The sequence below is a fragment of the Microcaecilia unicolor genome, chromosome 10, assembly GCF_901765095.1.
Source record: "Microcaecilia unicolor chromosome 10, aMicUni1.1, whole genome shotgun sequence".
Taxonomy (NCBI): Eukaryota; Metazoa; Chordata; class Amphibia; order Gymnophiona; family Siphonopidae; genus Microcaecilia; species Microcaecilia unicolor.
In genome coordinates, this window is record NC_044040.1 from 113061455 (window position 1) to 113087661 (window position 26207).

Below are 26207 nucleotides of genomic sequence, written 5' to 3' on the forward strand. Positions count from 1 at the left end.
GGATAAGTGCTAAATGTAAGGGGGGGGGGGGGGGGGAAGAACATAACATAAGAACGTAAGAGTAGCCATACTGGTCAGACCAGCAGCGTATCCAGACCTGCCATTTTGGGCGGGCCCCGCATTAACCTGGGTGGGCTGTTCCCAACCCCACCCCTACACAGTAATTTTAAAATATTCCCTCCCCCCCCCCCCCCCGGCATTTTCTTCTGTCTCCCTCGGCCTACCTTGGCAGCTCTTTCTCCCTTCGCCATCCCCTCCCTCTCTTCTGACGGCTCTCCCCGTCCGCGTGGTCTGTTTAATTTTAGTCCTTGAAGCGCCGTTCTCCCTCCAGGACCGCACCGGCGATTCCGATAGCCTTTTGCCAGCGTGCGTCATCGGGGAGGGGGCCTCTCAGGAGAAGCCCCGCCCCCGACGATGCACGCTGGCAGAAGGCTATCGGAATCGCCGGTGCGGTCCTGGAGGGAGAACGGCGCTTCAAGGACTAAAATTAAACAGACCACGAGGATGGGGAGAGCCAGCAGAAGAGGCAGGAAAAGATGGCTTGGGTTGGGGCTTGTTAGGGTGGGCGCTGGGCGGGCCTGAAGGAAAAGTGGCTGGGCCTGGGCCCGTCCAGGCCCACCCGTGGCTACGCCCCTGGGTCAGACCAATGGTCCATCTAGCCCAGTATTCTGTTTTACAAACAGTGGCCAAGCCAGGTCACAAGTACCTGGCAGAAACCCAAATCATGGCAACATTCCACACTATAAATCCCAGGGCAACTCGGTCTCAATAGCAGACTATGGACTTTTCCTTCAGGAATTTGTCCAAACTTTTTTAAAACCCAGATGTGCTAACCGCTGTTACTACCTTCTCTGGCAAAGAGTTCCAGACCTTAACTATTCGTTGAGTGAAAAATTATTTCCTCCTATTTGTTTTAAAAGTATTTCCATGTAACTTCCTTGAGTGTCCCCTAGTCTTTGTACTTTTGGACCGAGTAAAAAATCAATTTACTTCTACTCATTCTACACCACTCAGGATTTTGTAGACCTCAATCATATCTCCCCTCATCTGTCTCTTTTCCAAGCTGAAGAGCCCTAACCTCTTTAGCCTTTCCTCATACAAGAAGAGTTCCATCCCCTTTATCATTTTGGTCGCTCTTCTTTGAACCTTTTTTAATTCTGCTGTATCTTTTTTGAGATACAGAGACTAGAACTGAACACAATACTCAAGGTGCGGACGCACCATGGATCGATACAAAGGCATTATAGTATTTTCGGTCTTATTCACCATCCCTTTCCTAATAATTCCTAGCATCCTGTTTGCTTTTTTGGCTGCTGCTGCACACTGAGCAGAAGATTTCAGCGTATTATCTTCAATGACACTCAGATCTTTTTCTTGAGCGCTGACCCCCAAGGTGGACCCTAGCATCAGGTAACTGTGATTCGGATTATTCTTTCCAATGTGCATCACCTTGCATTTATCTACATTAAATTTCATTTGCCATTTGTCTTCCAGTTTCCTAAGGTCTTCCTGCAATATTTCACTGTCCGCACGTGTTTTAACAACCTTGAATAGTTTTGTATCATTTGCAAATTTGATTACTACTACTGCTACTATTTAGCATTTCTGTAGCGCTACAAGGCGTACGCAGCACTGCACAAACATAGAAGAAAGACAGTCCCTGCTCAAAGAGCTTACAATTTAATAGACAAAAAATAAAGTAAGCAAATCAAATCAATTAAGGAAGGAGGAGAGGAGGGTAGAACATCAGAACCTTGCCTCCTATCCCATGACTCTTTAATTTTCTCAGGAGTCTCTCATGAGGAACTTTATCAAAAGCTTTCTGAAAATCTAGATACACTACATCAACCGTCTTACTTTTATCCACATGTTTATTCATGCCTTCAAAGAAATGAAGCAAATTGGTGAGGCAAGACTTCCCTCGGCTGAACCCATGCTGACTCTATCCCATTAAACCTTGTTTGTTTAAGTGTTCTATAATTTTATTCTTTATAATGGTTTCCACTATTTTGCCCACCACCGACATCAGGTTTACCCGTCTATAATTTCCTGGATCACACCTAGAACTTTTTAAAAAATCGGCGTGACATTGGCAACCCTCCAATCTTCAGGTACTATGCATGATTTTAACGACAGGCTACATATTACTAACAGCAGATTAGCAATTTCATACTTGAGTTCTTTGAGTACCCTTGGATGTATGCTATTCGGTCCAGGTGATTTACTACTCTTTAATTTGCCAGTTTGGCTCCGTACATCTTCCAGGTTCACCGAGATTTCTTTCAACGCTTCCGCATCATCACCCTTGAAAACCATCTCCGGTACAGGCAAATCTCTTACATCTTCTTCCGTAAAGACAGAAGCAAAGAATTCATTGAGTTTCTCTGCTATGGCCTTTTCCTCCCACCCCTTTTGCTCCTTTGTGATCTAACGGTCCCACAGATTCCCTCGCAGACTTTCTGCTTCTGATGTACCTGAAAAAGTGCTCCCTGTGGATGGCCCTAGGAAAAAAAATGCTGCCTGTTTGGGGTAGGGAGGTATTTTAAGGAGGGAGAAAAGGCTGGGATTTGGAGAAGGAGAAAAAGGGAGGGTTCTGATGTTAGGCTAGGGAAGGGGGAGAGGGAAATTGCACTCTCCTCTTGTTAATTCATGTGAATGTGAGAGGGGGCATAATGAGAAATATGTCCCATGGTGCTGGCTCATTTCAGTTAAAAATATATTTCTTCATTGTTTTGATATACTGGCTTCATATTCAGTTTTTTAGTCTGGTGTGTGTGTGTGTGTGTGTGTGTATTTGTCATTTTTTTTAATAACCATAATGAATTTGTATGAGATGTATGTATGCAAATGAATATGCTAATGTGCCAAGCCACACCCTTTGCCCCTCCCAAAAGAAACAGTCCAACTACGCCCATGCAGTAGATTTCATTAGTGACTTCACTCCAGATATCAGTTCAAATTTGATCATGTTATGATCACTGTTTCCCAGCGGATCCAACACTATTACCTCTCGTTCTACTAAGGATTAAATCCAAAAGAGCTCCCCCTCTCATTGGTTCCTGGACCATGACCATGCCATTCCTCATCATCATCATTTGTGGCCTGGTTGTGCACATGGAGAGGTATGTACAGGAAGGCTGCAGTGCAGTGCCAGGTTAGGTTGTGCAAATAACACATTTCTTCCAGTTTTGATATGCAGGTGATGACAACAGTGACCCAGTGACCCAGACCAAGCCACCAGCAGCCCAGGCAGCCACATGCTGAGGATGAGGAGGTGACAGCTGTACTGGCACAGGAGGGCAGTGGGGGTAAAGAGGTTGCACAGGAGGGCCCTGTCCAGGAGAGACATACAGGGGATGAGCAGCAAGAACCATCGGTTGTGGACTGCCTGCCCCCCCCCCCCCCCCCGACCAGCATTTGCAGATAGGGCCAGGGACACCGATGAGAGTGGCGAAGAGCCACAGGCCACCTGGAGAGGGGTTGTTCACTGCCACAGGTGACAGGTGCTGCGCCTGGCCTCAAGACTTCTGGCTGAGACCCAAGGGCTGGCAGAATACCACTGCCGAAAACTTGAGTTGATACAGCAGTGGGTCTAGACACAGGAGAACCTCACAGAGCAACTGCATCGCATGAGGCCAATTAACACGTGGTACCAGCTGCTGGGCATCCAGCAGGATCTACAGACCTACACAGCAGCTACTGTTGAACCCCCAGCACCCCAGGCTGAACCACCTACATCTGACCCCTGGCCAACCATGTGACCTGATTTTCATAGGGCAGCAGAGGCAGCAGGAAGTGGAGAAAGTGCATGCCCCACAGTGGAGGACAAAGACAATGTAGCAGCTGGGGGCCAAGGTGCATCCCAGAGGGGGAGGGGGGAGGAGTTGGCTGGGGGGTGGGGAAGGGGTGTGTGGGATGGGGTATGTGCTGGAGGTGGGGGAGGGGTGTATTTGGTGGTGTGTGTTCTGGGTGAGGGAGATATGTGCACGGAGAGGATGCTGGTGAGGGTGGTGTGTTTCACTAAATAAGTCATATGTACCTTCACTAAAAATTGGTCTGTATGAGTCTTTCCCTGGCTTGGACCCCCAGCTGGTGCGCATCCAGCTCATCTCTGTGGTGTGGGGCGGAGGGGAGACTCCTCATCATCTCAGTCTTGGGTCTGCTGATGAGGTTCCTGTCCATCTTTTGGAAGGGCCTGACCTCTGCACTGTGCCTGGTTGAAAGCATACAGCAGGCCATGAAGATCTTTGCTACCTTCTCTGGGCTGTAGAGGAGCTCCCCTCCAGACCATTCAAGACATTGGAATCGATTCTTCAGCTGGCCAAAGGTGTGTTCAATTATGCCTTGTGTGTCTGATGCCTGTTATTATAGTTCTCTGCCGCTGCCTGGGGGTGCACTAGTGGGGTCATAAGCCAGGTTTACTCTGGGTATCCTCTGTCACTTGTGGGAGGAAGCAGAATGAGAGATATTAGCTTGTCTGGATACCTTGTAGAGGTGGGGTGTTGATTGTGGGTTGTGGAGACACATGGAAGGAGGAAGTGTTGAAGGACTGATTGGAAACTACCAGTGGCCGGAAACAGGGCCGTGCCAAGGGTCTCTGGCGCCCCCCTGCAGACTATCGGTTGGCGCCCCCCCCCCCCCCCCCCGTGTGGCACAAGATGCAAAGGAAATAGGAGCTGAAAGAAGGAGTGCATCTTTGTGGGATTGCTGAACAAATAAAGGGTTTACAACCACTTAGCTTTTCGTGCTTTCATGTTCATGAAATTAGTAATTAAATCTTTGATATCTAACTGGGCACATATATCATTCCCAATAGCAATCATGGCAAGGCTTACAAGCCTTTCTTGCGAAATACTTGATCGCAAATAATTTTTTATGATTTTTAACCGTGAAAATGATCGCTCACCACTTGCCACACTGACAGGAATTGTCAGCAATATTCTTAGAATGATGCTCACATTGTATTATCGACGACGACGACGACGACGACACCCATAAGCACACTTAAACTTCCAAAAAACACTAAAAACTAACCTGTTTAAAAAGACATACCCTACTGATCCAACATAAACGCCTGATCTCTGCAACGCAACAAAACTGAAGTACGTAATGGACATAACTCAACTCTTCCGTTGTACGATTCCCTAGTGTGGCTGTGCCACATGAACTTTATCTTACCACAACATCACTTTGTATTTGTTTACACCGGAGTCTGCAAACGCCTCTCCGGTACTATGTAAGCCACAGTGGGAAAATGTGGGAGACAAATGTAACAAGTAATAATAATAATAAAAATTTTAATGTGCTCAATCCAAATCAATTTTTTGTTTTTTGAAGACCTTAGTCAAACAGAGTCATGGAGCAAAAAGATGTTTTCAAGCCACCACTCTCCTGCCATCACCGGTCTTTGCTTTTTTTCACTGTATATAGGTGTTTTTTACTTTTCTTGTGCATTCCCAATATCTTACTTTAAAATAGGATTCATAGACACTTTCACTTATGTTAAACAAATTGGATCCAAGGGGATTTTTATATTCGAAATGGCATCATGTTACATAGAAAAAAAGTGAAGACCGGTGATGATAGAAGAGTTGGTGGCTTTTGAAAACATCTTTATGCCCCATGATTCTGTTTGACTGAGGTCTTTAAAAAACAAAACATTGATTTGAATTGAGTACACTTCATAAGCAGTTTTCCTTTTTTTTTTTATTATTGATTGTACATCAACAGCTTATGTTAACAATTGAGCCTTATTCCTAGTATGATGCCAAACAGACAGTAAATATCATATAACCTTTAAGACCCACGGTATGTAAGCCTCAGAGTCACTTTTGGGATGTTCTGACTAAAATTAACAAAGACTGGTAGAAAACATAAATGAGCTGTGAAGCAATCTCTTCCTATGGATGTACTGCATTGATTAAACACTGTTTCAGTAGATTAGTACAATATAGTGCTCCTTCTTCTGTTCTGTGATCCTTTTATTTTAGGGTTATGATTTCCTGGGTGCTGGGTTTTTAAGGGCTTTCTCCTTCCACTATGGGATTCCCTCTTCCACAGACAGACTTTCTCTACCTGGTAATTTGCCACGCACAGTACCTTTTTGTTTTCAGGTCAAGCTCTGCTTTCAGAGCTTTCATTCTCCTTCAGTCTTCTTTGCTTGTGTCCAGGCTTCTCAGTTTGCAGAAAAACCACTGCTTTTCCAGAGCAAGCTAAAAGAAATCAATGCTGCCACCTAAGTGTCTGTGGCAGCCGTGTCTGCAGGGGGTGCTGTAGAAGCCCCGGTACTTTCCTCTCAATACCTTCAAAAATGGTGTGACTCACCCGCTTCATCGCAGACAGCTGACCTCCCCTCCCCAGAGGATCCAAGCAGCGGCTCAGCACTCCAATGCGGTCCACAGTCGGGTCCACGGATGGAAAGGCAAAACCGGGCGGCGGTCCAAATAAATCGGACGGACGTATCATCACGTACACGGGGCGCGAGCACTTGGGAAGAGCTGGGCGTGCCAAGGAGCGAGCGCTGCGCTTGGGAAGGCTGCAGCAGCGCATGCGCATAGGCGCCGACGCGCCAATGCGCCAACGCAGCACTTTTAAAAAAAAAATACAATTGGTCCAGACAGCGCAGCGCGGCGCCCTTGAACGCAGGCGCCCCCCTGCCATGCTTACCCCGCTTACCGGGTTTGCACGGCCCTGGCCGGAAAGGTGCGGGAGGCAGTGACCTTGAGGTGGACAGGGATGGGATTATTCCTATGTGTCCTGGCTGCAGGAGGGGTTGGAGCTGGTCACACAGGTGTTGTATGGCAGCCTTGTCAAACCGGTACCTGGTAAGGCATTGGGCATCAGTGAGGTCACTGAAGCAGAAGCAGGGCCTGAATGCTCGGGGATGGGGGTATCTACTGCAGGACCTCTCCTCCAAACCCTCTTCCACCTCCACCAAGGCGTGAGCCACCAATTTATATAGTGCTGCCATATCCCTCCACCACAGGTGCAACCCACTTACCCCACAATAAGCACTGTGCACACCTCCACCTATTGGCTTAGTGAGTCTAGTTTGTCCCTCCACTAACAGACAACGCCGAGCACACTCTTCCACCACCTATCAGTCCTCACTCACACACACCAGCAATAACTCACTCTCCCAACACCAGCACACACTCCTGACACACACAGCTGCAGCAGAAATCACTCACTCTCCCAGCAGCAAGCAACAGTTCTCACACACACAGTAACAGCACACAGGACAAACAGAGCAACATGTATGATTATCTCCCAGTTGGTGAGATGTCATATGTTTGTGCCCAACGCAAAGAGCTCCTAGCTCTCAGAGAACATGTCCGTTCTCTTGAGGCTAGAGTAGCAAACTTGGTGGAGCTGAGGGAGACAGAGAGGTACCTGCAGGGATGTTGTAGAGAAGTCCCACCTCCAGTCTGGTAGCTCCTGTGCTACCTTGGAGGAGGGGAGGTCTCCTAGAAGGAGAGCATCACCCTGGTGAAGTAGGAAGTACTCCTGTAGCCAGGACCTCCCCACCAGGGGATGTACTATCCTCTTGCACAGAGGATATGTCTCCAACTGCTGACCGGGAGGGAAAGGTTAGGACAGCTGTTGTAGTTGGTGATTCGATTATTAGGCATATAGATAGCTGGGTGGCAGATGACTTACCTGCCTGGTGCGAAGGTGGCGGACCTCATGCGTCACCTAGATAGGATTTTAGATAGTGCTGGGGAGGAGCTGGCTGTCTTGGTACACGTGGGTACCAATGACATAGGAAAATATGGGAGAGAGGTTCTGGAAGCCAAATTTAGGCTCTTAGGTAGAAAGCTCAAATCCAGATCCTCTAGGGTAGTATTTTCTGAAGTGCTACCCGTTCCACGCGCAGGGCCCAAGAGACAGGCAGAGCTCTGGAGTCTCAATCAGTGGCGTAGCCAGACCTGAGATTTTGGGTGGGCCCAGTGCTAATATAGATAGATAGATAGATAGATAGATTAAAATTTATTGTTGGGGAATTTTTGGGTGGGGATGGGCTCCTCATTGCCCTAGGCACCGGCAAGTCTACTACCAGACCACAGCCATCATTTTGATTACAAAAAAGAATAATCAAAATGCTGGCAGGTCATGGTGGTGGGCTTCGGGGTGGGCTCTTCACTGCAGGGCAAAAGATTATGATGAAAATAAAAGCATTTACAATTTTATTACCTGTCCTGCTGCTGGGCTGGGCTGGGCTGGGCTGCTGGCAGCTGCTGCTGCTTACCTTGGCAGTAAAGTTATGGAATGGAGCCTGGAACTTGATTCTGGAATGATCTCTCCTAGAACTTCCTTCCCAAGCCAATTCCCACTTCCATGCAGGGCCAGGCTGAGGCTCGCCTCGCACCTGCGTGCGTGCACGTTGCCACGTCGTCCAGTCATTATGGAATGGATGATGGGAAACTACGACGTGCTGCCTGCGCGGCCCTGCAAGCCAAGTGCATTCCTGAAGCAGAAGGTAGGCGCCGGCCCGGCGGGCTGATGTTGTCGGAGGTGGACCTGAGTGGGTGCCCGGCTGCCCGCGACGTGGTACGCTAGCGCTAGGCTGCCGCTGCTGCAAACTGCAGCAGTGTGCGCTTGGGTGGTGGTGGGTGGGGGGCGGGCCTGAGCGAACGAAATCGGGTTGGATTCTGGCCCGTCGGAGCCTGATCAGCTGAGCCACAGTGGGTGCGTGCGGTTGCCGTCCCCATCGTCATGCCGTGCTGCTGCTGCAATTTGGGTGGGCGGGCCTGGGCCCACCCAGGCCCACCCATAGCTACGCCCCTGGTCTCAATGCGTGGATGAGACGATGGTGCAGGGAGGAGGGCTTTAGATTTGTTAGGAACTGGGCAACATTCTGGGGAAGGGGGAGCCTATTCCGAAAGAATGGGCTCCACCTTAACCAGGGTGGGACCAGGCTGCTGGCATTGGCATTTAAAAAGGAGGTAGAGCAGCTTTTAAACTGGAAACGGGGGGAAGGCTGACAGTCGCTCAAAAGCGTATGGTTCGGGAAAAGGTATCTTTCAAAGATATCACCAAAACAGGGAAGATAGGGAGTGGAGGAGTGGCCTAGTGGTTAGGGTGGTGGACTCTGGTCCTGGGGAACTGAGGAACTGAGTTCGATTCCCACTTCAGGCACAGCTCCTTGTGACTCTGGGCAAGTCACTTAAACCTCCAATGCCCCAGGTACAAATAAATACCTGTATATGTAAGCCGCATTGAGCCTACAATGAGTGGGAAAGCGCGGGATACAAATGTAACTAAAATAAAAAAAATAAATAAAAAATCCTGATAGTGAGGTTGCAAAAGAGACCATAGCAGATCAGGTGTCCTTAAATAAAAATAAAAATCAGACAAAAGATTGCAAATTAATACTGTCAAGCACTAAGCATCATGTAAATAGGAACAACAAACATACTTTGAAATGTCTATATGCGAATGCCAGGAGCCTAAGAAATAAGATGGGAGAGTTAGAATATATTGCACTAAATGAAAAATTAGATATAATAGGCATCTCTGGAGGATAACCAGTGGGACACTGTCATACTGGGATACAAATTATATCGTAGTGATAGGGTGGATCGAATTGCTGTAGGGGTAGCATTGTATATTAAGGAGAGCCTTGAATCAAATAGATTGAAAATTCTGCAGGAAACAAAACACTTCTTGGAATCACTGTGGATTGAAATTCCATGTGTAAAGGGGAAAAGGATAGTGATAGGAGTGTACTACTGTCCGCCTGGCCAGGATGAACAGACGGATGCAGAAATGTTAAAGGAAATTAGGGACGCAAACAAACTGGGCAACACAGTAATAATGGGTGATTTCAATTACCCCATTATTGACTGGGTAAATGTAGAATCGGGGCACTCTAGAGAGGTAAAATTTCTTGATGAAATCAAGGACAGCTTTATGGAGCAGCTGGTACAGGAGCCAACGAGAGAAGGAAAAATTCTAGACCTAGTCAGTGGAGTGCATGATCTGGTGCAGGAGGTAATGCTGCTGGGGCCGCTTGTTAACAGTGATCATAATATGATCAGATTTGATATTAGCTTTGAAGTAAGTATATATAGGAAATTGAATATGTTAGTATTTAACTTTAAAAAAGGAGACTATGCTAAAATGAGAAGAACAGTAAAAAAAAAAAAAAACTTAGAGGAGCGGCTGCGAGGGTCAAAAATTCACATCAGGCATGGATGCTGCTCAAAAACACCATCCTGGAAGCACAGGCCAAATATATTCCGCGTATTAAAAAAGGAGGACGGAAGACCAAACGACAGCCAGCATGGTTAAAAAATGAGGTGAAGGAAGCTATTAGAGCTAAAAGAAAATCCTTCAGAAAATGGATGAAGGAACCGACTGAAAATAATAAGAAATGGCATAAGGAATGTCAAGTCAATTGCAAAGCGCTAATAAGGAAGGCTAAGAGGGACTTCGAAAAAAAGATTGCGTTGGAGGCAAAAACACATAGTAAAATTTTTTTTATGTATATTAAAAGCAGGAAGCCAGCAAAAGAATCAGTTGGACCGCTAGATGACCGAGGAGTAAAAGGGGCGATCAGGGAAGACAAAGCCCTAGCGGAAAGATTAAATGAATTCTTTGCTTCGGTCTAAATCGAGGAAGATTTGGGTGGGATACCGGTGCCGGAAATGGTATTCAAAGCAGAGTCGGAGAAACTTAATGAATTCTCTGTAAACCTGGAGGATGTAATGGGGCAGTTCTAGAAACTGAAGAGTAGCAAATCTCCTGGACCGGATGGTATTCATCCCAGAGTACTGATAGAACTGAAAAATGAGCTTGCAGAAATATTGTTAGAAATATGTAATTTATCCTTAAAATTGAGCGTGGTACCGGAAGATTGGAGAGTGGCCAATGTATCACCGATTTTTTAAAAAGGTTCCAGAGGAGATCCGTGAAATTATAGACCGGTGAGTCTGACGTCGGTGCCGGGCAAAATGGTAGAGACTATTATTAAGAACAAAATTACAGAGCATATTCAAAAGCATGGATTAATAAGACTGGGGCCCAAATGCATCAACCAAACGTAAAAAAATCAAAAACGTAAAAGTCCTTAAAAACGAAGAATGCACCAAAAAAACTAGTCGCACATGTTCGGTGCGGTATTGAAAAGTACAATGTATTAAACATTTGTTAAAGTGGTGTAATCCCTGTCGGTAATTGGCCCCTAAAGCATGTGCAGAGCAGCCAAAACAACAGCAACAAAAAAAAAACCACAAACACGTGGCTCCCCACTTCCCCCTGCATTAAATAGAAAACTAAAAACATAAATCAAAAAAGGATCGGGAGGGGGCAAAGGCGCTCGTCAGGAGCATCCTGTATGGACGGCCTTGCCCCTCCCCTGCTGCTCCCCGCTTCCCCCTGCACAAAAACTCCCAATTTTAGCAGCCCTGGCCCCCCTCCCTTCCTGTTCCTTTCTCTCTACTCTCCCACAGCTCCGCCTCCCGCCATCCTCCACCCCTGTGCCCCGCCCCCCCCTGAGGTTGCCCCCGCCGCTTCCCCCTCCACCGGGCCCCCCCTCCGCATTACTGGGCCCGCACAGCACCTCTCACCTCTGTATGAAGGCGCTGCATGGGCAAGAAGACCATCTGATCACTGCAGTCTTCAAGACGTCTCTCTCCTTTCCTGACCTGGGCCTGACGTAGGTTTCTTACGTCAGACGGGGGCGGGCCCAGTTAAGGGAAGGAGAGAGACGTCCTGAAGACTGCAGCGATCAGATGGTCTTCTTGCCCGTGCAGCATCTTCATACAGAGGTGAGAGGCGCTGTGCAGGCCCAGTAATGTGGAGGGGGGGCCTGGTGGAGGGGGGAATGGTGGGGGTGGGGCACGGGGGCGGAGGATGGCGGGAGGCGGAGCTGTGGGAGAGTAGAGAGAAAGGAACAGGAAGGGAGGGGGCCTGGGGCTGCTAAAATCTGGAGTTTTCGTGCAGGGGGAAGCGGGGAGCAGTGGGGGGGGGGGGAGGCAAGGCCATCCATACAGGATGCTCGTGACGAGCGCCTTTGCCCCCTCCCAATCCTTTTTTTATTTTTGTTTTGATTTTATATTTTATGCAGGGGGAAGCGGGAAGCCACGTGTTTGTTTAATCTCACCAGTATGTATTTTTATGCTGCAGGGGGAAGCGGGGAGCAGCGGCGTGTCTGACAGCTCAGGCCTTAATGACAGCTCTGAGCTCACGTTAAATATATTACGGTAAATGATTCAGTGCAATCGTCGGTATGGTTAGTGCATCCTGATTTGTCCACATTACAATGGTAGTTACTCGTTTGCATTCCGTTTTCGTTAGCTGCTAGCATCGTCGGAAAATGGCCTTTAATGCATGCTACGGTTGAAAATTTCTTCCTTAAAGGGTCGTTAAAGTTTAGTGCATCTGGGCCTAAGTCAACATGGATTTAGTAAAGGGAAATGTTGCCTCACATTTCATTGAATGGGTGAACAAATATGTGGATAAAGGTGAGCCGGTTGATATTGTGTATCTGGATTTTCAGAAGGTGTTTGACAAAGTACCTCATGAAAGACGGGAGAGGAGAGGAGGGTTGCTGCACATGGTGGAAGAAGGGGAGAGGAGAGGGCAGGGGAAAGGAGGGTTGCTGGACATGGGTAGATGGAGGGAAGGGGAGAGGAGGGTTGCTGCACATGGTGGATGAAGGGGAAAGGAGAGGGCAGGGGAGAGGAGGGTTGCTGGACATGGGAGAGGAGGGTTGCTGCACATGGTGGATGAAGGGGAAAGGAGAGGGCAGGGGAGAGGAGGGTTGCTGGACATGGGAGAGGAGGGTTGCTGGACATGGGGAGAGGAGGGTTGCTGCACATGGTGGATGAAGGGGAAAGGAGAGGGCAGGGGAGAGGAGGGTTGCTGGACATGGGAGAGGAGGGTTGCTGGACATGGGGAGAGGAGGGTTGCTGCACATGGGGAGAGGAGGGTTGCTGCACATGGTGGATGAAGGGGAAAGGAGAGGGCAGGGGAGAGGAGGGTTGCTGGACATGGGTAGATGGAGGGAAGGGGAGAGGAGGGTTGCTGCACATGGTGGATGAAGGGGAAAGGAGAGGGCAGGGGAGAGGAGGGTTGCTGGACATGGGAGAGGAGGGTTGCTGGACATGGGTGGATGGAGGGGAGGGGAGAGGAGGGTTGCTGCACATGGTGGATGAAGGGGAAAGGAGAGGGCAGGGGAGAGGAGGGTTGCTGGACATGGGTAGATGGAGGTAAGGGGAGAGGAGGGTTGCTGCACATGGTGGAAGAAGGGGAGAGGAGAGGGCAGGGGAGAGGAGGGTTGCTGGACATGGGAGAGGAGGGTTGCTGGACATGGGGAGAGGAGGGTTGCTGCACATGGTGGATGAAGGGGAGAGGAGAGGGCAGGGGAGAGGAGGGTTGCTGGACATGGGTGGATGGAGGGGAGAGGAGGGTTGCTGCACATGGTGGATGAAGGGGAGAGGAGAGGGCAGGGGAGAAGAGAGTTGCTGGACATGGGTGGATGGAGGGGAGGGTGGAGTGAGGAAGGAGATGAGATGATGGAAAAGGAAGAGAGTAGAAAAACTGCACATGGATGAAGAAAATAGGCAAAAGCTGGATCCACTGGACAGTCAAGTTTGCGGAGGACCCAGCTTTTACTTACGGATGTAGGACAAGAAATGAAGAAGAAAGGCGGAAAGTAACCAAATAAATGGAAAGGAAGCCCTGGAAACGGAGTTAAGAGGACAGATAGCAGCAGAATCGGATACTGGGCCAGCACAATCAGAAAAACAAAGTCACCAGACAACAAAGGTAGAAAAGATCATTTTATTTTCATTATAGTGTTTGGAATATGTCCACTTTGAGAATTAGGTGTTCAACATTAAAAGTTTATTTACTTATTTATGACATTTTATCTCACATTAAACATGAATTAGGATGTTTTGTGGCTCTACATGAGAATTGTGATATTATGATCCCTTGTTTCAATATTGTTGACGGTCTGCATTTTCCGTATGGGTGGTATATTGGTGTATTAGTTTCTGCCCAGTGTAATATTTATGGTACAGTAAGGTTCAGAGTGTGTTTTTGCACAAAGTTGTGCATAGTGTTTTGCAGTTGAGCGATTGTGGTTAGTATATGCTTTGAGCAACCACTTTATTCTTTGACATATGATACATAACTAATATCTAAATTTAATAAAAGGTATTAATTGTGACATTTATTTATTTTTTTCTGTGTGTGATCAGACAGTTATGGATTTAAGCTCCACCCCGGCCCCACCCCTAACCCCGCCCCTTTAGCCTCCCCAAACAGTTGGGCCACCGACCGCCTATGGGGGGGGGGGGGGGTGTTGCCGAGCCGAGTGCCGACGCCACGTTAGTGCTGCCCTACAGGAGAGAGGATAGACGAGCCGGCACCGCGCTGCTCGGATCCGCTGCTGTTCTGTGGCAGTGGCGTGGACTGGACATCATTGGTAAGGTTTTGCCTGCCCTTGTTGTTGTACTTTTCATTATAATGGCTGCTGGCTGGCGTGGCGTGGTGGGCCTACTTTAAGTACATTTGAGGCTGCAGGTTGGGTGGGGGAACTGGAACCACCAGGCCAGCTGGGGAAGAAGAAAAGAAAGACAAGGCAGGCAAGGAAATTTCTGGGGGGGGGGGGGGGGGGGAGAACAAGCTAGAATCAGGGAGGAATGAAGGAGGGGAGAGTAAGGGCAGGAAAGGAAAATAAGAACTGATGGAACAGAAAGGCAAAGAGAAAGATTGGAAAAACAAGGAGGAAATTTCTGGGGGGGGGGGGGGGGGGGGAGGAGGGGAGACCAAGGCAGGAGGAAAGGAACAAGGAAGATAAGCTGATGAGTAACAAAATGGATTGTAAATGATAAGCAGTAGTCATCTGCTATAGAGAGATTCTATTCGACATGAGGTTTGAAGTGGTAGTGCTTAAATATAGGTAGCAAGGAGGGTAATCAATCATGTGATAGGCTTTCGGTTTTGTATAGTACTACTACTATTTAACATTTCTAAAGCGCTACTATGGTTATGCAGCGCTGTACAAGTTAACAAAGAAGGACAGTCCCTGCTCAAAGGAGCTTACTATCTTAAGGGACAAGAATGCAGTCAATCAAATTGGGGCAATCTGGGTTTCCTGGTTAGTCCAATGGTTAGGTGCCGAAAGCGACATTGAAGAGGTGGGCTTTAAGCAAGGATTTGAAGATGGGGAGGGATAGATCCTGTGTAGTGTTATTATTTAGTGTTTAAGATGGATGATTACGGTATGCCTTCTTGAAAAGATCTGCACTCCATCTTTCAGCTCCTATTTCCTTTGCATCTTGTGCCAAACTGGTGTGGGGGGGGGGGGGGGGGCGCCAACTGATAGTCTGCAGGGGGGCACCAGAGACCCTTGGCACGGCCCTGAGTCTCCTATACCAAACTGATCTCCATCGTAAGTGTTTGAGCTTACTGAAAAAAATAAGTGTCTCTTTCCAGGGGTATTAACATCCCTAGCATTATGGGTAATTACTTGAAGAACTCAAGGCACTTGAAGCAACACTCCTGACACACACAGCTGCAGCAGAAATCACTCATTCTCCCAGCAGGAAGCAACAGATGACAGAAGAATGGAAAGGCTGAATAAAAACATACCGTGTAGAGAGTCATGAAATAAAATACAGAACAATTCAACACTAACCAGCAAGCTCTCCTCATCCATGTAGAGCTCTCAAACTCATCAACGGGCACTCCCTCAAGAATAAAAGCAGGAATTGACCCAGGAGCCCACCAACAGACACCTCCTAAATGCCTGCAAAAACAGTCCAGGAACAGTGAATAGAATCAATTTTAACTAAGAAAAAAAAACAGTCTGGCGCTCAAATTTTCCAGGTGATTATATCCAAAGAACTCAGGGAAACTGTTTGTTGGCAAGCATAGATCCAGCTTGGGATTCTCTCTACAGATGCCTAGAGCGTTCTGGAACCTTGTGCCATGCACGTGATCCTAACCTCACTGGAGAAAGCTCTGCAGAAACACCAGAAATGGTAGTCCAACTAAGCTGTTCCAGCTCATTCCATGCCTCTGAAAGTGATTTTGCAATAACTAGTTTCTCTCTGCTGGAAACAGAATTTTAAATGAGTTCCGTGTAGCCAAAGTAAATACAGAGATGTCCTGAGAGAGATGGATCTGCATTTCCATACATTGCAACTGTTTTTCTGCTTGTGCAGCTGGCCATACTTGTGCTATTACTGTTCTCTCCCAAACAGGTCCAGAACTCCTCAAATTGTTTTCACCTGTCTCTGTTTTTGATATCATCTGATTCCAGTTTATAACTCGTCTCTTCATAATCCACCTATGTTTTATCCAGCTGCTTCAGAAGTGCTTCTACAGTTGGGCAATCTTTGCATGGTTGTCCAAGTTTATCTCTGTGTCCTCCACGTAAGTTCCCAGTTCATGCATCTTTCCATGAATGTCCTCAGTCATGGCTAAAACATCTTCCTTCACTGCATTCAATTGTTGAGCCAGATCCCAAAAGCCCTTTTTAAAATCAGCACGGATAGTTCCCTGTGGAACCGGGCTGGGTTCTATGGTCTGCACTACATCTTCATTAGATTCCATAGATGCCATGCTGACTGGGGACAGCGGCCTCAAAACTGACTTAGCCGCCACTCAATGGAGGGAGGGCAGTGCCTCTCGCAATTCAATATTTTTTGCTTTGCTGCCATTGCGACTGCAAAAGAGGTAAACTCAGCTTATTAAAACTAGAATTACGTTGCCCCATATGCAAATGATAACAATTAAGTTCAAGAAGCAGTGGAACTCTTAGATTAGGCTTCCATTCAGTGCCTTGATGTCACTCTGTCTCTCCCTTAACTTCTTTTAACAGTAGGCCCCAATGCTCAGAAGCAAATGCAGGCACTAGAGGCCATTGGCCTGCATTTGCTAGTGCTAAATGCTTATAGGGCTGTAGCGCGGGGAACGACTGCACCAAAGGATAGCGCAAGTAGTTAATAGCATTTAAATTAGGTCATTTATTTACTCCAGTGCTCAAAGATGATAATTCATAAGTATATAAGTATTGCCATAATGGGACAAACCGAAGGTCCATCAAGCCCAGCATCCTGTTTCCAACAGTACCAATCCAGGTCACAAGTACCTGGCAAGATCCCAAAACAGTACAATACATTTTATGCAGATCCTAGAAATAAGAAGTGGATTTTCCCCAAGTCCATTTTAATAATGGTCTGTGGACTTTTCCTTTAGGAAGCCATCCAAACCTTTTTTAAACCCCACTAAGCTAACTCTTTTATCACTCAGAATGCTCATTTTAATACTAATGAGCTTTCTGTAATATATTTGATAGGATTATCATTCACTGCTACTCTGAATAGTAAAAAACCACGCAGAACCCCTTTGTGCATTAGATGCTGAATAACATGATCGCTAGACTGGCTAGAACCAGTTTAAATCAGACATTGCTAGCACAGTAAGCTTTGCGCATTGGCCCCTGTGTCCTGAAAAAGAAACTTTCACAAAACACTGCTTGCTAGGAAGAGGAAAAGAATCAGAAGTCATAGGAAGCGGGGGGGGGGGGGGGTCAAGAGTAGTCATTAGTCTAGGTAAGCAAGGCACAATCCTCCGCAGAAGTTGTTTGACAGGTCAAAAAAAAAAACACACAGACCCGTCAAACAGTAGTACCTCCCCCCCCCCCGGACTAGCACTCCCTTCCTCCTCTGCAGGTGCCTCCCTCCTCCAACTGTGAGGTAGGCCATGGGGAGGGAGTGTGGGTGTGGAGGGCTAGTGGTCCCACTGGACCACAAGGATCTTTTTAGTGTTGGGGTGGGGGCTAGCGGTCCCACTGAACCACCAGGGTCTTTTTAGGGTGGGGGGCCTGGAGGTCCACTGGACCTCCAGGCCTTGTGTTTGGGGAGTTGAGCTTATGTTCAACAGGTCCGGGAGAAAGTCCTGGACCTGTCAGACTTCTTCTGTTGGTCTCCCCCATTCCTTCTTTGCTGGCCTAGGTTTGCAGCGGGAGCAGCTTCCTTGTCTGGCGTTCTACTCATTGATCATAAGGGAGGAATATGGGAGACCCTTGATTGCATACAATTAGCAATCAGCTGGTGAACGCATTGTTTCACGCGCCCATTGGCTCTGATCCTGGGGCGCAAGCAAACGCAGGTGCTATTCCAGAGCTAATGGCCTCTAGCGCTCGTGATTCCTTCTGATCATTGGCCCTTCTGAGTCCTACATTCCTCAGGCTTGGCTTAAAAGTCCTTCCTTGCAGCTAAAGGGACAGATGCTGGAGATTTAAGCCTAGGACACTGTCGCTATGTGGAGTCTCCGTCAGCCAGATGATTTTATGCCATTGTAGGTTCTAGTAGAAGCACTGAGGAAGAGGCTAGAGCTCCAGGGAGTGGTTGCCAAAATTGCATTTTTCCCCCATAATTATGGTGATTTTTGGACTCAAATTAGGGTTAATTACGGTGGCATCAAAACGTAAATTCAAGTCTGCACAATCTGCGGGGCAATTCTGTGATTCCTGAGAGGAAGTCACATCGGCAACAGGAATGACAGCAAGAGGCTAGAGCTTCAGAGAGCAGTTGCCAAAATTGCATATTTGTCTCCATAATTGTGATTTTTTGACTCACCTTAGGGGCAATTACCCTATACATGGATTGCATCAAAATGCAAATCTAAATCCGCATAATCAGTGGGGCAATTCCATGATTGCCGACTGCAGAAACATCCAAGGGAGGAGCTGGAGCCTTCCTAGATGATGGCCTCAGACTCAGATTCCGACTCAGGGCCTCATGGAAATGGGAACGGAAACGTCAGCCAGTGGTTGATAGAGAAAAAGAAAGAGCTGAAACTGGTTCAGCAAGAAATTAAAATGGTAGTCACAGATCTCAGGAAGGAGATTAGCATCTTGGGCAGCGGCAGGCAGAGCTTGAGCAACTGGGGGCCCAATGTGAGGAGGAGATGGAAGATCTGCAGTCTTCCTTCGAATCTACAAATACAGATCACTGCGCATTGTGGAAGAAGGTGGAAGTTTTAAAGAATTGATTGTGATGCCAGAACTTGAGAATCCAAGAAGTAATGGAGTCTCCACAATATGAGGATTGTGCAATATTGATGAGAGACATTGATGCTCATTTTCAAAGTACATAGACTGGCACATAGAGGTGTATTTTCAAAGCACAGACTTACAAAGTTCCATAGTAGCCTATATAACTTTGTAAGGCTATGTCTTTGAAAATGAGCCTCTTAGTTAAGCAATTATTAGACACCCACTTGGATACCCTGATAGAGTGAAACAGAGCGTATCGAGCCATAGGTGCCAAAAGAGAAAATAAATGCAGAGATATAGTTTATTTCTCTGATTTTATTATAGAGGAACACATCTTGGCAGTGGCATATAAAGCAGGCCAGATTTAATGGAAGGACAGCCAAATAGAAATATTCCAAGATATCTTAGCAATAACCTTACAGAAGTGCAAAGAACTGAGAAGGGTCATTTTATTTCTGTGCTCTGAAACTATTAAATTCAAATGGGTGCTCTGAAACTATTAAATACAAATGGGTATATCCCTTTGCATTGGTGTTCACAGTTAATGGCACAATCAGGAGAGTTAGATCATTGGAGGAAGCTTGGAACGCTCTCACTGAATTCAAAGTGCAGAATCTTCCAGAGGAAGTGCAGCATCAAATGCTTCAATGATCACAGAAGTCTCCACCGCAGCACTAGCAGAAATCTGCAAGTGGTTAATGACTGGCACGCTTTTGTGATCATCAAGCTAAGGAGGATGGAATATTAACAGAGACCAATACTAGATGACAATGTTTTAATAGGAAGATTCCTTGAATTACAGGTCCAGTCTGCTATTAATAAGATGGAGTGCTGGATACTTCTGATCCAATGGATTAGATTGTTGCCATATCAATGTCATTTGTGTTTATGGTATTTGATGTAACTATAAAGTAGATAAATCATTGTTAGTCATTATTATGACAATTTACAAGGTCTGTTCAATAGTTTTGACTTCAATTTTGATGATGTTCAACTCTATAGATCAGTAAGTTATGGTATACTATTTATGGGGGGAATTGTTTGTCTGATTTTGAATACTGTGGGCTGCCATTCCTGTGGGCTGATTTAACTTTCTCATGTGTGGGAGGGAGAGAGAATGAATCGCACAGGCAAGGGAGGGGGAAGGTTTTACGGTTTCAGCTTCAGAGGAGTGGGAAGGGAATTGACTTTACTAAGAAGGTATCTCAGGGACTTTTTGCTGTTTAGTATTCTTTAATAGAAGGTGAGGGGGGGGGGGGGGCGTTTTGCTATTGCTATGAGCCAAGCAAAGTTTGTTTTTGCTCAATATATTTTATAAAAGGGACTAATTATAAGAACTGGGTTTCTTGAAGTAAAAGGACTGAACTCCCCATTCCTTAATATAGCTATTATTATGTAGCTATTTGCTCCCCTAGGTGGTTAAGCTTATCCCTATATTTACTCTAGCTATATTTTGGGTGACCATAAGCAACGGGGGTAATGATTCTGATTCATAGAAATTTAAATTGGCAGATTAAGAGGTTCAAAAAGATAAGGAAGGACTTATTTATTTATTTATTTATGGGTTACTTATACCCCACATTTACCCACTTCTGCAGGTGCAATGTGGCTTACAGAGAATTAAAATTACAAAGTGAAAAGCTTAGGAAAGGGTACAAGAAGCAAACAGGGGAGGGGAATCTAACAGCGTGAGCTAGGCGGGGTAAGGGACAAGGGATGCATCACTCAATGGTGTAAGTTGGGGAGTAAGTCTTAGCAAAGAAGTATGTCTTTAACAACTTCTTGAAGAGGGCATGGTCCACTTGAGTTTTAAGGTGGCGAGGTAGAGCGTTCCAGTGTTTGGGACTCCAGTAGCGGAAGGACGAGGCGAAGATCCTCTTGTACTTGACACCCTTACAACTTGAAAAGCGGAGATGGAGATAGGACTGAGCAGCAGGGTTGGCATTTCTAGGTGGAAGGTCGATCAAGGGGGACATGTATTCCGGGGCGGCCCCATAGATGACTTTATGTGTTAGGGAGCAGATCTTGAAAGCAATGCGCTCCTCAGCAGGCAGCCAATGAAGTTTAAAGCGCAAGGGTGCGGCGTGAGCAAAGCGTCTTTGTCTAAGGATGAGTCTCACCGCAGTGTTCTGAGCCGTTTGGAACTTTTTCAATAAGGAGGCCTGACAACCCACGAAAATTCCACTACAATAATCCAGATGGGATAGGACGAGCCAGTGGACAAGGGTCCGAAACAAGTCCCTGGGAAGGATGTATCTGATGCGCCGAAGCCTCCACATCGCCTGGAACATTTTCTTGGAGACCAAGTGCACGTGATCAGCCAGCTGGAGATTTGAGTCCAGATGCACTCCTAAAAGCTGCAGGCTGTTGGCAATTGGAAGGGTGGAGCCCAACACTGGAAGCACTGTGTCGGATACATGGGCATGAGTGGACAAGAGGATGAGACAATGGTTTTTTTCCCTGTTGAGTTTGAAGCGGAACACCCTGGCCCAATGCTCCAAGGCGGAGAAACAGGCGTCAATGAGGTTGGCAACTTCCGATACAGTGGAGTGGAATGGGATGTAGACTGTAATATCATCCGCATAAATGAAAGGATTGAGGTCCAGTTTTGCAACTGCTGAGGCTAAAGGCATCATCATAATGTTAAATAAGGTAGGTGAAAGAGGAGACCCCTGTGGGACCCCTCATGAGGCCTTCCATGGTTCAGAAGTGTTGGAGCTCACCATGACCTGGTAGGATCTGGAAGTCAAGAAACCCTTGAACCAGTACAATACCGGTCCTCCAATACCAAAAGAGTCCAGTAGGTGAAGCAGGAGTTCATGGTCCACCATGTCGAAAGCACTAGACATGTCAAATTGCAGCAGAAGAATCTTCCATCCAACAGCTAGCTCTCGACGGAAGTTAGATAGGAGGGTGACCAGGACAGTCTCTGTGCTATATTGAACTCGGAAACCTGATTGCGAATGGTGGAGGATATCAAATTCAGCCAGAAAGTCGTTGAGCTGAACATTGACCAGACTCTCCATTAGCTTGATAACTAGAGGTATCGAGGCCACTGGGCGATAGTTAGAGATGACATCTGGCTTGATCTTTATGTTCTTTGGAATGGGAGTGAGGAGGAAAGAAAGATCCGGCGCTTAACATAAAGTTGAGGTAACAAGTCAGATCTTCGACATAACTTTTTGGTACGACTTTTAGGAGATGGGTCGGACAAACATCAAATCTGCAGCTTTTGTTGGAGAATTTACGTAGAGCTGCAGCCACATTGTCAAGTGACAGGCAGTTGAATTCGATCCAGACGCGGTCAGCAGGGCAAGCACCCGAGGGCACGGCCAAGGATACTAAGAAGTCATCCACGTCAGAGAGGCAGCTTACGGTTGTAGACCGCAGGGTAAGAACTTTCTCCTTGAAGTAGGATCCAAGTTGTGTAGCTGAAGGAGGAGCAACTCTGGAGAGTTCTAGTTTACGGTATCTAGGAAGGAGTTTAGCAGCTGATATATCTGTCTGATATCCCGGCCAACTGCATGCATCTTAGATGAAAAGTAGGTGCGCTTTGCATGACGGATGGCATACTTATACTTGCGGTGACTGCCTTTCTAGGCCTCCCGAGCCAGAGCAGATTTGCATTTACGACAGGCTCTTTCCTGCCGTCGAGCCTCACATTTCAAGGCTCTCAGATCTGCAGAGAACCAGGGTGATGATTTACGAATGAACGAGGATTTGAGACGCAGTGGCGCAATTGTATCCAGCACAGCTTTGCATGTGTGATCCCAGTCAGAGAGGTGAGTAGGCGAGAATGGTTGCAGGTCCGAGCCATGGCTATAGAGAGACCTCCAGAACAGGCTGGGATCGATGACACCTCTGGTGTAAAATTGACGAGTCTGATGAAGCCGGGGGAGACCTGAGGTTTGCCAACGCAGAGTGAACTGCAGCTTAAAGTGGTTTCCAGCCAGCCAATATCATGAAGAGAAAAGTTCTGATCGTCTGAAAATTTAAATGAGAGGAGGTCCAGTGAATGACCTTTACAATGAGTTGGACCAGTGGTAGGGCATTCAAGGTCACAAAGGTGGAGAAAATCCAGGAGCTGGGATACTTCCGGAGAAGTGGGATTATCCAAGTGGAGGTTGAGATCACCCAGGAAGAGTATATTTGAGTTGTTCATGCAGATGTTGGAGATGAAATCCAAAAGTGTGGATTGACTGCTTGACCAGATGGCCTATAGCACAGCACACAGACCAGCTGGCCATGAAGGGAGGAGTGATGAACCTTGACGGCTGCGACTTCCAGCGATGAGGAGATCAGATCCGAGCTTGTATCTACTGTGAGGTACGAACGGTAGATGAGTGCCAGCCCACCCTCTCGTTTGTCCACTACTACTACTACTACTACTACTTAACATTTCTAGAGCGCTACTAGGGTTACGCAGCGCTGTACAATTTAACAAAGAGAGACAGTCCCTGCTCAAAGAGCTTACAATCTAATAGACAAGTGAACGGTCAGTCCGATCGGGGCAGTCAAATTGGGGCAGTCTGGATTCACTGAACGGTAAGGGTTAGGTGCCGAACGCAGCATTGAAGAGGTGGGCTTTAAGCAAAGACTTGAAGATGAACTCTGTCCCAATGGAGGATCTTGTAGCCTGCCAGGCAGAGGTCCAGCATGATGGGGTTCTAATCGAGGTTTCCGTGATGAACAACATCTTCTGGTGTGTGGTGAAATCTTGAGAGACTCGGTCTCATTAAGTATTTATGCTCCAAATGATAATCAAACAGTATTTTGGGAGCAAATTCTGACATTATTAGACACTCATGGTCAAAGTAATACTTTTATAGCAGGTGATTTTTTTTAAATTATTATATTTATTGAAATTTAAACATATAACAACAATTCCTTGTCTTAGTAATACAGCAAAAAATTTTAACATAAGAAATACTTATTTTTCATCAATCATAAGAAAGAAAAATATATCATTTCTATTATTAGAAATATCCCGAAAAATAAAGCTTCAAATATAAATTTATAGCTTACTTAGACCCCAAATACCGAGGGGGCGTTCTAAATTGAGAAGATTATTACAAGAAGAACATTAGTACACAAATGCGGCGTTTCCTCGAATATTTCTATTATTGTTAACTCATAGTTGCTTCGAGTCCAAGAAAACCTTTAGCTGTTCTGGTGAATAAATATATATATTTTGTTTCACCCAATCTTATTACACATTTACATGGATAAACTAAGAGAAAAGAACCCCCCACCTCTACAATTCTCTTCTTCATAGCAAGAAATGCTTTCCTCTTTTGTTGGGTCTGGTTCGTTACCTCAGGATAAATCCAAACTTTTTCACCTCCAAAGAGGGTTTTAATGTTCTTGAAGTATACTCTCATAACAGCATTTAGATCTTGCTCAAATACAAATGAGACAATGAGTGTCGCTCTTTCAGTTTTTTCATCAAGAGATTGTTGAAGTAGTTCTGAAATATTACTCAGATCTATATTTATATTTTCAGAAACTTTTTTCTCTCCAACTTCCTTTCTAGCATTCGGAATATAATATAATTTATTGATAGGCGGAATTGCTTCCTAGGGAAATTTTAAATTTTCATGCAAATATCTTTTAAAGAGATCCATTGGAGTACAGCCAGGAAGTTTAGGAAAATTTAAACAACGTAAGTTCAGATGCCGGTTAAAGTTTTCTAGTTGTTCAATCTTTCGACGTATATCTGTATTATCCTTGGCTACATTGTCTCTAAATGTTTGAAGTGATTCAACTTCCTGTTGCAATTTTGTAACTTTAGTTACCAATTCCTGTTTCAATGAATCAACTGTTATTTTCAAGTCTTCAAACTTAGAATTAAAAGTTGCTACCTCACCTGATGTTTTTTGCAATGTCAAGTCCATTTTATTCAACATAAGCCAAATGTTCTCTAGGCTGATCTCCGAAATTTTCTCATGAGGATTTACCTCAGAACACAGTGTTTTCTGCGGGGTTGATCCCTCGCTCGGTGAGCCTTTCACCTCACTTCCGGCGGTTCGAGAAATCACCCCCTACTCCGCAGTCGACGCTGGACACGGAGACTTCCTCTCCCAGCGTTGACTCCCCTTCTCCAGTCATCAATCCGTATCCCTCGTTTTCATCGAGGAAGCGGTGAGGAAGCGTTCGATGTTCTGCTGGGTCGGGGTGGAGGTTGAGGAGGGTGGGGGCACCGTCCTCACCACTGCTTTATGTTTGGTATGAGGCATCTTGGATAGGAAAAAAAAGACAACCGTCGCCAGCTTCTCAGGAGCGCTCCGCTCAAACATCTGACTCCGCCGCCATCTTGACCCGCCCCTCCCTATAGCAGGTGATTTTAATATGGTACTAAATGCATAACTTGACTGTCAGCCACCAAGACCACCAAACCCGAAAGGCCTTAGGAAATGAATGAATAAATTGATACTCAGTAATATATGGAAGCTTCTTAATCCCAGAAGGAGGAAAAAAAGACTTCAAATGTCTCAGCATGGCAGCAAGCAATAAAAACTTCATGCCAGCATATATCCAATCACATCATTGGTCTAAAAAAAAATCCTTGTAAAATTTATCAAACTTTTTTTTGTAATATTTATATTGTATATCGTACACTAAATCTTCTTATAATCTTCTTATAATGTATCTTTATAGTATTATATTTGAACTTCCATATTTAAATATTAAAGCACTTAACTCTTCATTCTTTTTCCAACGGGGCTCTCCGTTTCACTTATAAATAAGCTTCCTCAGGGGATTAAATACAAAAACCGATCAAGTTGACTTATTTAAGGCCGATGCCAGACTTCAAACATGGCACTTACTGGCTTCCTCATGCCAATAGTTGGCCAATTTTTCAAGGAGGTTTTTTTTAGACCAGTTATATGTTTGGAATCCGAGGTATGCTGGCATGAAGTTTTTATTGCTTGCTGCCATGCTGGGACATTTGAGGTCTTTTTTTGAGATGTTGACATTTGAGGTCCCCTTGCGTTCCCCCTAGCTACGCCACTGAAGTGCGGTGTTGAGCGTGTCCTGCACGTCTTCACATAAATTGATCCAGCCTATTGAGGCAGCGTAGTGGTTTACTTGGGCATACGCAAACACATCTGAAGCTGGCAGAGTATATTTTTGTTGTAAATCTGAGAAAGATCGCAGCCATCCTTCCTCATTTACCAGCTGATAC

General features: G+C 46.1%; 1 protein-coding gene across 1 annotated transcript in view; it reads left to right on the plus strand.

Annotated features, from left to right (window-relative positions):
* The window catches only part of PPP2R3A (protein phosphatase 2 regulatory subunit B''alpha), a 1495967-nt gene that overhangs the window by 872008 nt on the left and 597752 nt on the right, over nt 1-26207 (plus strand).